General features: G+C 51.6%; 1 protein-coding gene across 2 annotated transcripts in view; it reads left to right on the forward strand.

Annotated features, from left to right (window-relative positions):
- The window catches only part of LOC140421010 (amine oxidase [flavin-containing]-like), a 131,122-nt gene that overhangs the window by 35,674 nt on the left and 81,974 nt on the right, over positions 1 to 13,474 (forward strand). Inside the window, exon 2 of one of the 2 annotated variants that reach the window (XM_072505281.1) lies at positions 9,149 to 9,269. The exons of the other annotated variant lie outside the window; for it this stretch is intronic. The gene's annotated coding sequence lies outside the window, so the exon portion shown is untranslated. The remainder of the gene's footprint in view (positions 1 to 9,148; positions 9,270 to 13,474) is intronic. 2 annotated transcript variants of the gene reach the window in all.

Consider the following 13,474-nt stretch of genomic DNA (forward strand, 5'->3'; position numbering starts at 1 on the left):
AGTAAGTTGGCAGATGACACCAAGGTTAGTGGCATAGTGGACAGTGAAGAAGGTTATCTAGGATTGCAACGGGATCTTGATCAATTGGGCCAGAGGGCCGATGAATGGCAGATGGAGTTTAATTTGCATAAATGTGAGGTGATGCATATTGGTAGATCAAACTGGGGCAGGACCTACTCAGTTAATGGTAGGGAGTTGGGGAGAGTTATAGAACAAAGAGATGTAGGAGTACAGATTCATAGCTCCTTGAAAGTGGAACCACAGGTGGACAGGGTGGTGAAGAAGGCATTCAGCATGCTTGGTTTCATTGGTCAGAACATTAAATACAAAAGTTGTGCAAGACATTAGTAGGTCCACACTCGGAATACTGTGTACAGTTCTGTTCACCTTATTATAGAAAGGAGATTATTAAACTCGAAAGAGTGCAGAAAAGAATTACTAGGATGCGACTGGGACTTGATGGTTTGAGTGATAAGGAGAGAATGAAGAGACTGGGACTTTTTACCCTGGAGTGTAGGAAGCTTAGGGGTGATCTTATAGAGGTCTATAAAATAACCAGGGGTATAGATAAGTTAGTCAACATCTTTTCCCAAACGTAGGGGAGTCTAAAACTCAAGGGCACAGGTTTAAGGTGAGAAAGGGAGAGATACAACAGGGTCCAGACGGGCAATTGTTTCTCACAGAGGGTGGCGAGTGTCTGGAACGAGCTGCCAGAGGCAGTAGTAGAGGCAGGTATAATTGTAAGAAGCATTTAGACAGTTATATGGGTAAGATGGGTGTAGAGAGATATGGGCCAAATGTGGGAAAATTGGACTAGCTTAGTGGTAAAAACTGGGCGGCATAGAAAAGATGGCCCGAAGGGCCTTTCTCCATGCTGTAAACCTCTATGACTCAATGACTTCCATTTTAAAACCCGTGTAATTTGGTTTTCACAAGCATGTCAAGCTATTCTTGACTTATCAGTTCTTTTTTTATCATAGAATCATAGAAATTACACTGCAGAAGGAGGTCATTCTGCCCATCGAGTCTGCACTGGCCCTTGGAAAGAGCACTCTACTTAAGCCCATGCCTCCACCCTATCCCAGTAACCCGGTACCCCCACCTAACTTTTTTTGGACACTAAGGAGCAATTTATCATGGCCAAACCACCTAACCCTGCGCATCTTTGGACTGTGGGAGGAAACCGGAGCACCCGGAGGAAACCCACACAGACACAGAGAGAAAGTGCAAACTCCACGCAGACAGTCCCCCAAAGCCAGAATTGAACACGGGTCCCTGGAGCTGTGAGGCAGCAGTGCTAACCACTGTGCCACCGTGCTGCCCCAGTGATGCACTAAGCGTCAAGAACCACAAAGACATGTGAGACTTTAACCAAGGCTTTAATACACTACATAGGAAGCTTACCCGACACAGACGACCCCAGACAAAATGGGTCAGGTCTCAGAAGCTGGGTCCTATACCTAACTCCCGGGGGAGTGGCCAAGGCGGAGCTCTCCGTGGCCAGGTCAGGTTACATACAGGTGACCGAACCTCTACAGAGCTACAGTACAATACACAGTACAATACACAGGATTACAGGGCCACGTTACACACAACTATTATATAACTATGTACAATGCTAGGGAAGTACAGTGGTGTATCACCACACCTAGCTCCTGCTTATGTCAGCTCCTGCCTGTGTTCTAGTTTACACCACTGCTGTTAAACTAAAAATCTACAATAGTCTGTGGCTGACTGTCTGAACCCTATAAAAAGTCAGTCCATGTGTGATTGTCTGACTAATCTCCACGATAGTGAAGCCCCGTCATTGTGTGATCGATGAACTGAATCAGATAGTATTGAGACCCTGTTGTGTGGCTGATTGAACAGTTCAAAATGATCAATTACATCCATAATGGTGTGACATCAGGGAAAACTTGTTCATATATTTCCTGTGTATGGGCATGAATAAGAAACACAATAGAGAAATAAAACTAAGTGACACGAACGCCCCTCCGTGATGAATAGTTAGGCTGTAAACCATGGACAATTGCTAAATTGGGATGCAGAGTTATATTCCAGCAGTAATATCACCAGAAGGTGATCTCCTTTCAGAGCTGCTGTTTCCCTGCTGTGTAATTACAAAGTCTCATGTTTCCAGGCAAGTGCATAGTGTGTTCGCCAAGGAGTTGGAGACTTCCTGCTCACTGTATCCACTGATAAGATGTTGCTGCTGATACCATGTCATGTATGATGACATTTCTGATGATAACATTGTTGAAATTTCTGATAGATTAGCTTCTGTATCCTGTTGCCTTTGGAATCGGCCTATGTTCCTGTTTGAGGGAGAGCACAAGCACAGATTTCTTTGACCAGTGTTCCAAGACTATCAAAGAATCATTTCACAAACAATAAATGTCATCCTGGCATTTTCTTACCATTTTATAATTTGTACAGTAATGTGACAAAAAAAAATGTTTATATTTCCAATGTTTTTACATATGAGATGTGAATTGCAACTTTTCCCACCCAGCGAAAACCAGGCCAAACCTTTTCGGAAATAAAGCCTGGGCCAGAAGAGACCCAAAACGGTAAAAAAATAAAAACAATTGGTTTATTTTTGGCCAAGAGGAACGTGAATGTTTTTCTGGATTTCACAAGAAAACTTGAAGCCTCCCCTGCCCCAGTCTTCCCTCCACATTGAAACAACATCCCAAACATTTACTGTTGGAAACCATTCAATCAGATCCCAGGAAACAGCCTTTTGCCAAGTGAAATCCTATTCCCAGCTCCGAAATTTTTGTTTACAGCATACAAAATATTCAAACAAACTTCACAAAACAAATATCCCCAACACAATCCCGTCCATCCTAACCCAGCTTCGGACCAAGAATAACGTCCCCCAACATTCCCCCCCCCCCCCCCCCCCGAAACCACCCAGCCCACAAAGAAAGCCTTACCAAATTGACCAACCCGCCCCCCCCCCCCCCCCCCCCCCGCCCCCGCACCCCCCCAACAGTTAACCAGCTCTTTCAAAATGTAATGAATGGCTGCCACCTCGAGTAAAACACATCTATCGATCTTCTCGTAGCATATTTTATCTTCTCCAGATGCAGAAAATCCACCTCGTCCCCTAACCAAGCTGACGTCATAGGTGGTACCAGGGACTTCCATCTGAGCAAGATGCCTCTGGGCTATTAGAGAGGCGAAGGCCAAGACACCCGCCTTCTTCCCCTCCTGTAGCTCCGGCAAGTCGAAAATTCCTAAGATGCCATCTTCAGGCATGGCTCCACCGTAACACCTAGAATCCCTGAAACTGTTTCAAAAAAGGAGATACAAAACTCAACAAGCCTGGGAGAAGACCAAAACATGTGCATATGGTTTTCCGGCCCCCTCGACCACCTCTCACATCTATCCTTCAACCCAAAAAGAACCCACTCATACATGCCCGATTCAAGTGTGCCCTATGCACCACGTTCAACTGTTTAAAACTTAACCCCGCACAAGAGGTGGTGGAGTTGACCCAATGAAGAATTTCACTCTATACCCCCCCCCCCCCCCCCGCCCCCCACCCCCAGACCACCCCAACTCGTCCTCCCACTTCCTCTTTACTTCTTCCAAAGAAGTTTTCTCTGTCACCAACATCCGCCTATAAATGTCTGAGATCCTTCCCTGCCCTAGCTCGTCCAAGAACAGAAACCTACCCAAAGGCGAAGGTGCCTGCACCAGGGGAAATTAAGGAAGCACTTTATGCACACAATCCCGCATCTGCAGATATCTAAATACATTCCCTCTTGGAAGCTGGAACCTCTCTGTAATCTCTACTAGCCCAGCAAATCTACCCTCCAAAAACACGTCTCTAAATCTCTCTAGCCCTCCAACCTCTCTCATGCCCTGGATGTTGAATCTAGACCTGATATCACAAGCCTATGATTCCTGGAGATCGGCGTCAACAGCAACATGGAGCCTAATTTTAAATGCTGCCTAAATTGGCTCCAAATTCTCAAAGAAGCTATTACCACTGGGCTTGATCATAATCTTTCTGTAAGAACAGGAGAAGAATGGTAACTAGAGCCCTCAAGCTCGATCCAAAGAAGAAGCTTCCTCCATCCACCCCCATATGGAGTCCGGATCCTTAAACCATCCCCGTACCTTATCAATGTTTGCTGCCCAGTAATAACACAGCAGATTAGGTAGTGCCACCCCTCCAAACTGTCTATCCCTCTGTAAAAAAGCCCTACAAACCCAAGGGGTCTTGCCCAACCAATCTAAATGAAATATTAACCTATTGACCCTGCCAAAAAAAGCGTTAGAAAGAAAGACTGGAAGACACTAAAACAAAAACAAAACCCTTGGGAGCATATTCATCTTCACCATCTGGACTCTTCTTGCCAAGGTCAAAAGAAGGGCATCCCACCTCTTCAAATCAACCTTCACCCCATCAACCAGACTGGCCAAGTTAGGTTTGTGGAGCGTGGCCCTATCAATGAGCTACCGAAATTCCCAAATACCAGAAACTAGGAGCCTCCCCAGATCAGCTCCTCTCCTGGGGGGTTAACCCGGAAAAATTCACTCTTGCCAAGGTTTAACTTATACCCCGAGAGGGACCAAACTTCCTGGGAACCTCCTTTATCTCCCGCACATTGGAGAGAGGATCTGTAATGTACAACAACAAATCGCCTGCATACAGGGACACCTTATGCTCCCTCCTTCCCCGGTCTATCCCCTCCACTTAGAAGATGATCAAAGCAGAATAGCCAGCAGCTCAATTGCTAAAGCAAACAGCAACAGGGATAATGGGCACCCCTGCTTTGTACCCCTGTTCAATTGAAAACGCCCCGAACTCAGGGCATTGGAATGGACACTCGGAGTGGGAGCATTATACAAAAGCTTAACCCAGGATATAAATTTTGGCCCATAGCCAAATCGCTCCATAATCTCGAAAAGGTACCTCCAATCAGCCCGATCAAACGCCTTCTTCGCGTCCATTGGGATAACCGCCTCTGGCCCGGTCACTGAGGAGGCCGACAGCATGACATTCTCCTAATGTTGGCTGACAACTGCCGGCCCTTAACAAACCCTGTCTGCTCCTCCGAACCCACCCCCTGTTGTGCTCTTTGTTTTAGTTCTTTCAGGATGGTGAAGGTTGTAGTGCTAACAAAGAACAGCAAGCTATGTTTAATAAACAAAGCTAATTTATTATACTACACTGAATTAGATTTGAACATATTACTACAGAATTAGTTAAGTAAAGATTACACTACACATCTATACTATCAACTATACTATTAGTTCAACTATCTCATAACTACTCTGTCTTGCTCTCTTCCACTCTCTCCATCTATATCCCAGAAGTTAAGGATATTTATATGGTTGCTCTATAGCACCATCTAGTGACTAGAGTCGTAACATTACATTAACCCTTTATGTGCTTTACAATATCCACATATTGTGACACCCCCGGCAGGCAAGGCTCCAAATCAGTTGCCAACACCTTAGCTATCAGTTTAGCTTCAGCATTTAACAGAGCAATAGGTCGTTACAACTCACACTCCATGGGATCTTTCTCCTTTTTCAAAATCAAGGAGAAGATAAGATGCCTGAGTCAGCGTGGCTGACAGTACCTCCTGAGACAAAGAATCGTTGACCATATCCAACATAAGTGGAACCAGCAGCCCGGCAAACTGTTTATAAAACTGGGCAGTGAATCCACCCGGACCAGTGCTTCACCTGGCTGCATTAGACAAATACAATTCAAAATCTCCTCCTGTCCAATCGGCGCCTCCAGCTCCTGCCTTCTATCCTGCTCCACCTCCAGAACGATCAACCCATCTAAATATTGTACCATTGTCAACTCCTCCTCCAGAGGCTTAGACTTGTATAGCCCACAGTAAAAGGTCACAAACATCTCATTGGCCTTCTCTGGGGCAGAAGCCAACCCACCACCTGCGACCCAGATCTGAACGATATCCCGGGAGTTACTGTCACCTCAGATGGTGACGGGGGACACTGAGAGCAGCCCGGCTCCAACAACAGAGCCACATAATGTGGGACATGATCGCCGAGTGCCCCCCGCAATTACCCACCAACCCCAGGGAGCAAAGACCCACCCAACACAAAAAAAAACAATCTGGGAATAAACCCGACGAGCATGGGAAAAGAAAGAAAACTCCTCTACACTCGGATGCTTAAATCTCATGGTTCTGCTGCGGTAACCTGTGTCCTGGCATCAAAGCTCGAGTGAAACACTTGTCCAACCCATCCTTTCCGCAACCTTGTTTGATCCCTAACACTCAAATGTGTCCCCTGTAGAAAGATCACAAACAATCCACTGAAAACCAAACCACCCCCACCCCCAACAAAACAAACACCCAAAACCTAAGCTCGTTATCTTAAGAAAGAAAAGACCCCCCTCCCCAAGGTAACCAGCTGCAGCCATCTCCCCTACTCCGCTCCTAACTAGCAAACCTGCCAGCAGGATGACCACCACCTTGAGTAAAAATTAAAGTGTTTTGCACAGTGGATCAATAAACAGCCCCCAAGCCCATACCCAACTTTAATACCAGCATTATAGGAAGGAAACGGAGAGAACCACACCCAAATGCCCTCCCTCAAACTGTTCCAACAATACAATAAACAACCCCCAAATTCTCCCAGATACAACCACCACCAGCAAACCCCATAACAACAATGCACCCACCCCACTTTACAACCATCCCACACAAAAATTACAAATATAGGAGAACTCAAAAATGACCAAACAAAAAGGATCATAGTCCTCAAACCCTTCAGTTCCCCCCAATCTGTGTTTCTTAACAAAGTAATTTGCTTCCTACGGTGCGTCGAAACAATGATCTCTGTCTCTGAAGGTAACACAAAGATGAGACGGGTACACCATCCCAAAATGCAGAGTGCTCTTGTAGAGGGCCACCTTAACCTTATTAAACAGCGCTTGCCTTCTTTCCAACTCTGCCCCTTCATCCTGATATATTCTGATGGAATGACCCTTCCATCTACACTCTCAATTGTCCTGCGCCCATCTCAGGACCCGCTCCTTATCCCGCTACCGATGGAACCGGACAATAATCGCCGTGATCGCTCCCCCAATTTCGGCTTCTGTCTCAGCGATCAGTGGGCCCGGACCAACTCAGGAGAGTTTGAAAAGACCCCCTCCCCCACCAACTTCCCTAACATCTTAGAAACGTAATCAGTGGTGCTTGTACCTTCCAGGCCCTCTAGCGGCCCAATAATTCTTTAATTCTGTCGTCTGGATCGATTGTCCAGATCATCGACTTTGGCCTTCATCGCCTTTCTCTCCTCCGCCAACAACGCCATCTCTGCCTCCAGAGACAATCTAATTGCTGTAATCATTCAGTACCTCCTCCACCGACTTAATTGTTGTCCCCTGTACCTCCACCTGCTGATCTAACCTGTCCAAGGTCTCACGAATAGATGTCACCGCCCCCTCAAGCACCTTCATTAGATCCTCAACAATTGCTTGCCGCTGTTTCTTAAATTCACCTGACAAGAAGTCCACCAACTTCTTGGTCATCCACTGAGGGAGCAATGATGCCACAGAGACCTCCACCATTTTCTCCCCTTCTGATGCTCGAGAGACTTCCGAATTGGACGCAGATCCCTTGCCTGATTTATGCCTTGTATTATACCACTTATACCACCCTAACCCTAATTCTGCCACACTCTACCAATTTCTTCCTAAAGATCACCCGTTAAACGGACAGAAAGGACCAAAAAATCAAATCCCCAGGTGGGAGCCACCACATGTGTGACTGCTCACCTCATAGCTGCCACCAGAATTCCCCAGCACATATTCTGATGGAACACCACTTCCTCTTTTCTGCCAGTATGACTAACCACCTTACTCCTTTTTTTTCTTGAAGCCATCTAGCAATCTACTTTGCCGGTTGTCCTCTGATATCACATTCTCTGACCTTATTCATTAGTATATAATGGGACACCTTATCAAGGGTGTTTTCAAAATCCATATAATTTACATCCATCTTTGTTACCTGCTCAACAAATTGAATAAGGTTTGTCAAGCAAAGTTTTCACTTTTGCAATGCATGCTGACTCTCCGTTATTATATTTGTCATTTCTAGATGTTCTTCTATTCTCTCCTATAATAAGGATTTTTCAATCAGCTGTCCCATCGATAACTCAATGGGCATGTTGTCTCCCTGTTCTTAAGTATGAGAATTACTTTAGCTATTCACTAGTCCCCTGGCATGAATATGACCATCAAACCCCACCAGAAGTAGCAGAAGATGAAGAAACATGAAATTTGCATGCTGCCTGCCTCATTGGCAATGAGTGTGGGATAATTGCAAATCCTGATCCTTTGCCCAAAAACAGGAGCAATCCAATAGTTAGACTGTTGCCACTAGCTATAATGAATGGGAATGTTGACTTTACACCACCCCCTCCTTAATTCAAGGACGTCAAAGTGAATTACAGTTCACCATTGTCCTCAAGATCTGGTAGTTCAACACAGATTGTAAATAAAACCTGGGACTTTCTGATCTTTGTGGCTTTGTAATATACCCTGGGCTGGATTCTGCGGTCACCCACGCCGAAATCGCGTTCGGTGATCGGCCGGAGAATCAAAGTTCCTGACCAAACCGCGATGGTCCGCCCCCTCCAAAGCAGCGTATCAATGGCCTCAGTACATTGCCTGAGCTCCCCCGCCCGATGCTCAGCCCCCGACCGGCCAAGTTCCTGACGGCGTCAGTTGTGTGTGGTCTCATCCATCGTGAACTTGGCAAGGCGTGTTATGGGAGAGGTGTTTTCAGAACCCCAAAATCTATCATGGAGTTCAACCAATCTCCCTCTTTAATGGATTGCTGCTTTTGAAGCACACGGCTTATTCCCCAGGTGTGGTATTACAATTATGGACACGTGGTTTTTAACACAAAACAATGTTTATTCCATGAACTCAACTTAACCTTTTAAATAAACATTGGATCACTTAGCACGCCTCACTTCAAAGATAACCCCGAAAATAATACAACACTAAATAATCCCTCAAAATGTTCCTTTAAACATCCAAAAGACTTCACCTGTAACAACAGACATGAGGTTACATTCAATATATTTATAGTCTTTGGATTTGCAGACATCAACAGACCAGTTCTGTGTTTTCTTCTTGCAGCTCTCAGCAAAACACACAGACACTCCCAGATTCTCATCAAACTGAAACTAAAAGCAGAAGTGAGCTCAGCTCCCCCCCTGTGACATCACTTCAGTAATATGATCAGCTTCATTTGTTAAAGGTACATTTTTTCAACATCCAATTCTTAAAGGCACTCTCACATGACAGGCGGCTGGGCTAATCCGCGGGCTGGGGGGGAGTTTATCAGGGGCTGGGGACACTGTGGGGAGGGTGGTCCGGGCGCGTGAGCCAGCTAAAGGAGGGGGTACTATTTCTCGGGCCGGGTCCGCGAGCGACCTCTGCCACCGTGCGCTTGCGCAGCCATGGGCCTGGCAATTCTCCGGGCCACATCGGCAGTGTCGGGTGCTCTATGCTGCTGGCATGCTAGCCCCCAGCCAAACGGAGAATCGGTGGCCCTTTTAAGCCATTTTTTCAGTCATAAAACGCCACCGTTCCCACACCGGTGTGGGGACATAGCCTCAGAATCGGAGAATCCACCCCCCTCTATTCAATTTACCCATTCAGCCTTTGGAGGAATGGGAGTTCCATTTTAGCATTGATCAGAAACTGTTTAAAGTTGATATGAATGGGAAACAGAAAAATACTGTATCTCGGAATAATGGATCCGTATCCATTGCTGTAGTGCGATTCTCTGAACTATAGGTACATGTTCAGTTCTACATTCTGTATACCTGAGTAACAGGTAGATAGCTGAGCGGGACCTCTCCAGCCGTTGGGATTCTCTGTTGCTGCCAACAATGCACCCCTGCCCGTGGGTTTCCCAGTGGCGTGGGTGCCTTCAATGGGAAATCCCTTAACAAGCAGCAGGAGTAGAGAATACTGCCACCAGTGAATGGCGCGCCACTGAGAAACATGATGGGCGTCATTCTCCGACCCCCCGCCGGGTCGGAGAATGGCCGTTGGCTGCCGTGAATCCCGCCCCCGCCCCCGCCGAAGTCTCCGAAGGGAGAAAAGTCGGCGGGACGTTAATGGCGCCGCTGCCGCGGAGAATGTCACGGGTCTGCGCAAGGCAGCCGATTTTCGGCCTGCCGATATTCTCACTTCCGGATGGGCCGAAGTCCCGTCGACGTGATGACCGTTCACGTCGACGTCAATCAAACCTCCTTTTCATCGGCGTGACCCGGTGCTCCAGGCTCACGCCGACCAGCGAGGAGGTGAGTGACGGCCTGGGGGGTTGGCTCTGGGCAGGAAATGGCGTGGCCGCAGACTGATTGCGTGAGGAGAGGTGTGTCTCGGCTTGTGTGTGTGTGCGGCGGGGGGGGGGGGTGGTTAGAGAAGGCTGGACTCCGGGGGAGTGCCGGGAGGGGGTCCGTGCCGGGGTGGAGGTTGGGGGTTGGGGGGGGTCCGTGCTGGGGTGGAGGTTGGGGGTTGGGGGGGTCCGTGCTGGGGTGGAGGTTTCGGGGGGGGGTCCGTGCTGGGGTGGAGGTTGGGGGGGGGGTCCGTGCTGGGGTGGAGGTTGGGGGTTGGGGGGGGTCCGTGCTGGGGTGGAGGTTGGGGAGGGGGTCCGTGCCGGGGTGGAGGTTGGGGGGGGTCCGTGCTGGGGTGGAGGTTGGGGGGGGGTCCGTGCTGGGGTGGAGGTTGGGGGGGGTCCGTGCTGGGGTGGAGGTTGGGGGTTGGGGGAGGTCCGTGCTGGGGTGGAGGTTGGGGGTTGGGGGGGGTCCGTGCTGGGGTGGAGGTTGGGGAGGGGGTCCGTGCCGGGGTAGAGGTTGGGGGGGGGGGTCCGTGCTGGGGTGGAGGTTGGGGGGGGGGTCCGTGCTGGGGTGGAGGTTGGGGAGGGGGTCCGTGCCGGGGTGGAGGTTGGGGGGGGTCCGTGCTGGGGTGGAGGTTGGGGGGGGTCTGTGCTGGGGTGGAGGTTGGGGGTTGGGGGGGGTCCGTGCTGGGGTGGCGGTTGGGGAGGGGGTCCGTGCCGGGGTGGAGGTTGGGGGGGGTCCGTGCTGGGGTGGAGGTTGGGGGGGGGTCCGTGCTGGGGTGGAGGTTGGGAGGGGGGGTCCATGCTGGGGTGGAGGTTGGGAGGGGGGGTCCGTGCTGGGGTGGAGGTTGGGGGTTGGGGGGGGTCCGTGCTGGGGTGGAGGTTGGGGAGGGGGTCCGTGCCGGGGTGGAGGTTGGGGGGGGGGGGGTCCGTGCTGGGGTGGAGGTTGGGGGGGGGTCCGTGCTGGGGTGGAGGTTGGGGGTTGGGGGTGGTCCGTGCTGGGGTGGAGGTTGGGGGGGGGTCCGGCCGGGGTGGAGGTTGGGGGGGGTCCGTGCTGGGGTGGAGGTTGGGGAGGGGGTCCGTGCCGGGGTGGAGGTTGGGGGGGGGTCCGTGCTGGGGTGGAGGTTGGTGGGGGGGGGTCCGTGCTGGGGTGGAGGTTGGGGGTTTGGGAGGGGGTCCGTGCTGGGGTGGGTGATGGGAGGGCAAATGAGTTGGTCCACCTGGCCAGGTGCCAGCCTCCAACAGTTGGACCCATGCGGTCCATGCCACCTGGCTGGGGGGAGGAGGGGATATGGGCAATGATGACATGTCGTCGTTCCCCTCCCCCCCACCTGGCCGTCATGTTTTCAGACCATCCAGCGATGTTGGCCGCCGTGGTGGCAGCCGCTCATGTCTATGTTGCCCTGGATGAGGAGGAGGAGGAGGAGCGTGCCAGAGAGGCGGCGCAGGCTGCCGCAGAGGGGAAGGCGGCAGCCGCCCAGGCTGGAGGGACACCTGACCGACAGGATGAGGAGGGGGAGGAGGACGTCGCGGCCCCACGGCAACGGAGGCACCCGAGGGCGCCCCGTGTGTACCGGCCCCGGCAGTCATACCAGGACCTCACGGACCGGGAATGCAGGAGGAGACTCCGGATGAGCCGGGAAACCGTGGCACACATCTGCCACCTGCTGGCACACCTGTCACCGCGTGGCACTGGCGGGGGACACCCTCTCCCCGTGTCCGTCAAGGTTACGGTGGCCCTGAACTTTTATGCAACGGGGTCATTCCAGGCACCGAGTGGGGACCTGTCCGGCATATCGCAGACATCGGTGCATCGGTGCATCCGGGCAGTGACAGATGCCCTTTATGCCATGGCGCACCACTACATCCGCTTCCCTGTAGACCGGGCCAGCCAAGATGCCCGGGCCGTGGGCTTCTCTGCCGTTGCCGGGTTCCCCATGGTCCAGGGCGCGATCGATGGGATGCACGTCGCCGTGCGGCCACCTGCAGATAACAGGGCCGTGTTCACTAATAGGAAGGGGACCTATTCAATGAACGTACAGGTGGTCTGCGACCACCGCATGATGATCCTGCACGTCTACGCCCGTCACCCAGGCAGTGTACACGACTCATTCGTGTTGTCGCGGTCATCCATCCCCGGCATGTACGAGGGACGCCATCCCCGGCTGAGGGGCTGGTTGCTGGGCGACAGGTGCTACCCATTGCGATCGTGGCTGATGACGCCTATACGGAGGCCACGCAATGAGGCGGAGAACCGCTACAATGATGCCCATGTAGCGACAAGGGGAGTGATCGAGAGGTGTTTTGGCGTGCTGAAGATGCGTTTCAGGTGCCTGGACCTCTCTGGGGGCGCCCTCCAGTATCGGTCAGATAGGGTCGGCCGCATCATTGTGGTGTGCTGCGTCCTGCACAACATAGCCCAGCAGAGGGCGGAGTGGAGGAGCAGCAGGAAGAGGCCCAGTCCTCCCCAGATGAGGGGGATGGGGGCAATGGTCAGGGCAGACGGGGTAGACACAGGCGGGTGGCTGTCCACCGTTACCGGCTGGCCCAGCGGGCACGGGACAGACTGATAGACGCCCGCTTCACTGACTAGATGGGCGTGGGAATCGGGTAGTATGGCCACAGACCGCACACCATGACAACAGCCGACCACCCACACCCCCCACCCATCCACCCACCCAGCACCCTCACCCCCCTCCCCAACCCCAGACATCCCACCCGCATGCACACCACCCCCCCCCAATTGCCGATCCACCGGCGGCACAACGGGCCGGGCTCACCCAGTTGCGGGTGGACGCGTGTCTATCGCAGGCCATGGAGGATGATGACAACCCGCCTCCGATGAGCTCCTGGCTCTACATCGTTGGACTATGTCTGAACCATGGCCACAGTACCACCATCCACCCGGACCATCCCTGCATGCGGCTGTGACACTGCAGCGCACGGTCCCGTCCTCTGCCCGGGGGATGTTGATGGCGGCCCAGGGGGAAGGGGGCAGACTCACCTGGGGCTGAGGTAAGACCACCCGTCACACACACACTTGCGCTCAACGTACATGACACGCCCGCACACTTTGGACAGAGCACAAAGGCAGCTTCGGTAGGTGTAACATTGAC

The sequence above is a fragment of the Scyliorhinus torazame genome, chromosome 5 (assembly GCF_047496885.1).
Source record: "Scyliorhinus torazame isolate Kashiwa2021f chromosome 5, sScyTor2.1, whole genome shotgun sequence".
NCBI classification, from domain to species: Eukaryota; Metazoa; Chordata; class Chondrichthyes; order Carcharhiniformes; family Scyliorhinidae; genus Scyliorhinus; species Scyliorhinus torazame.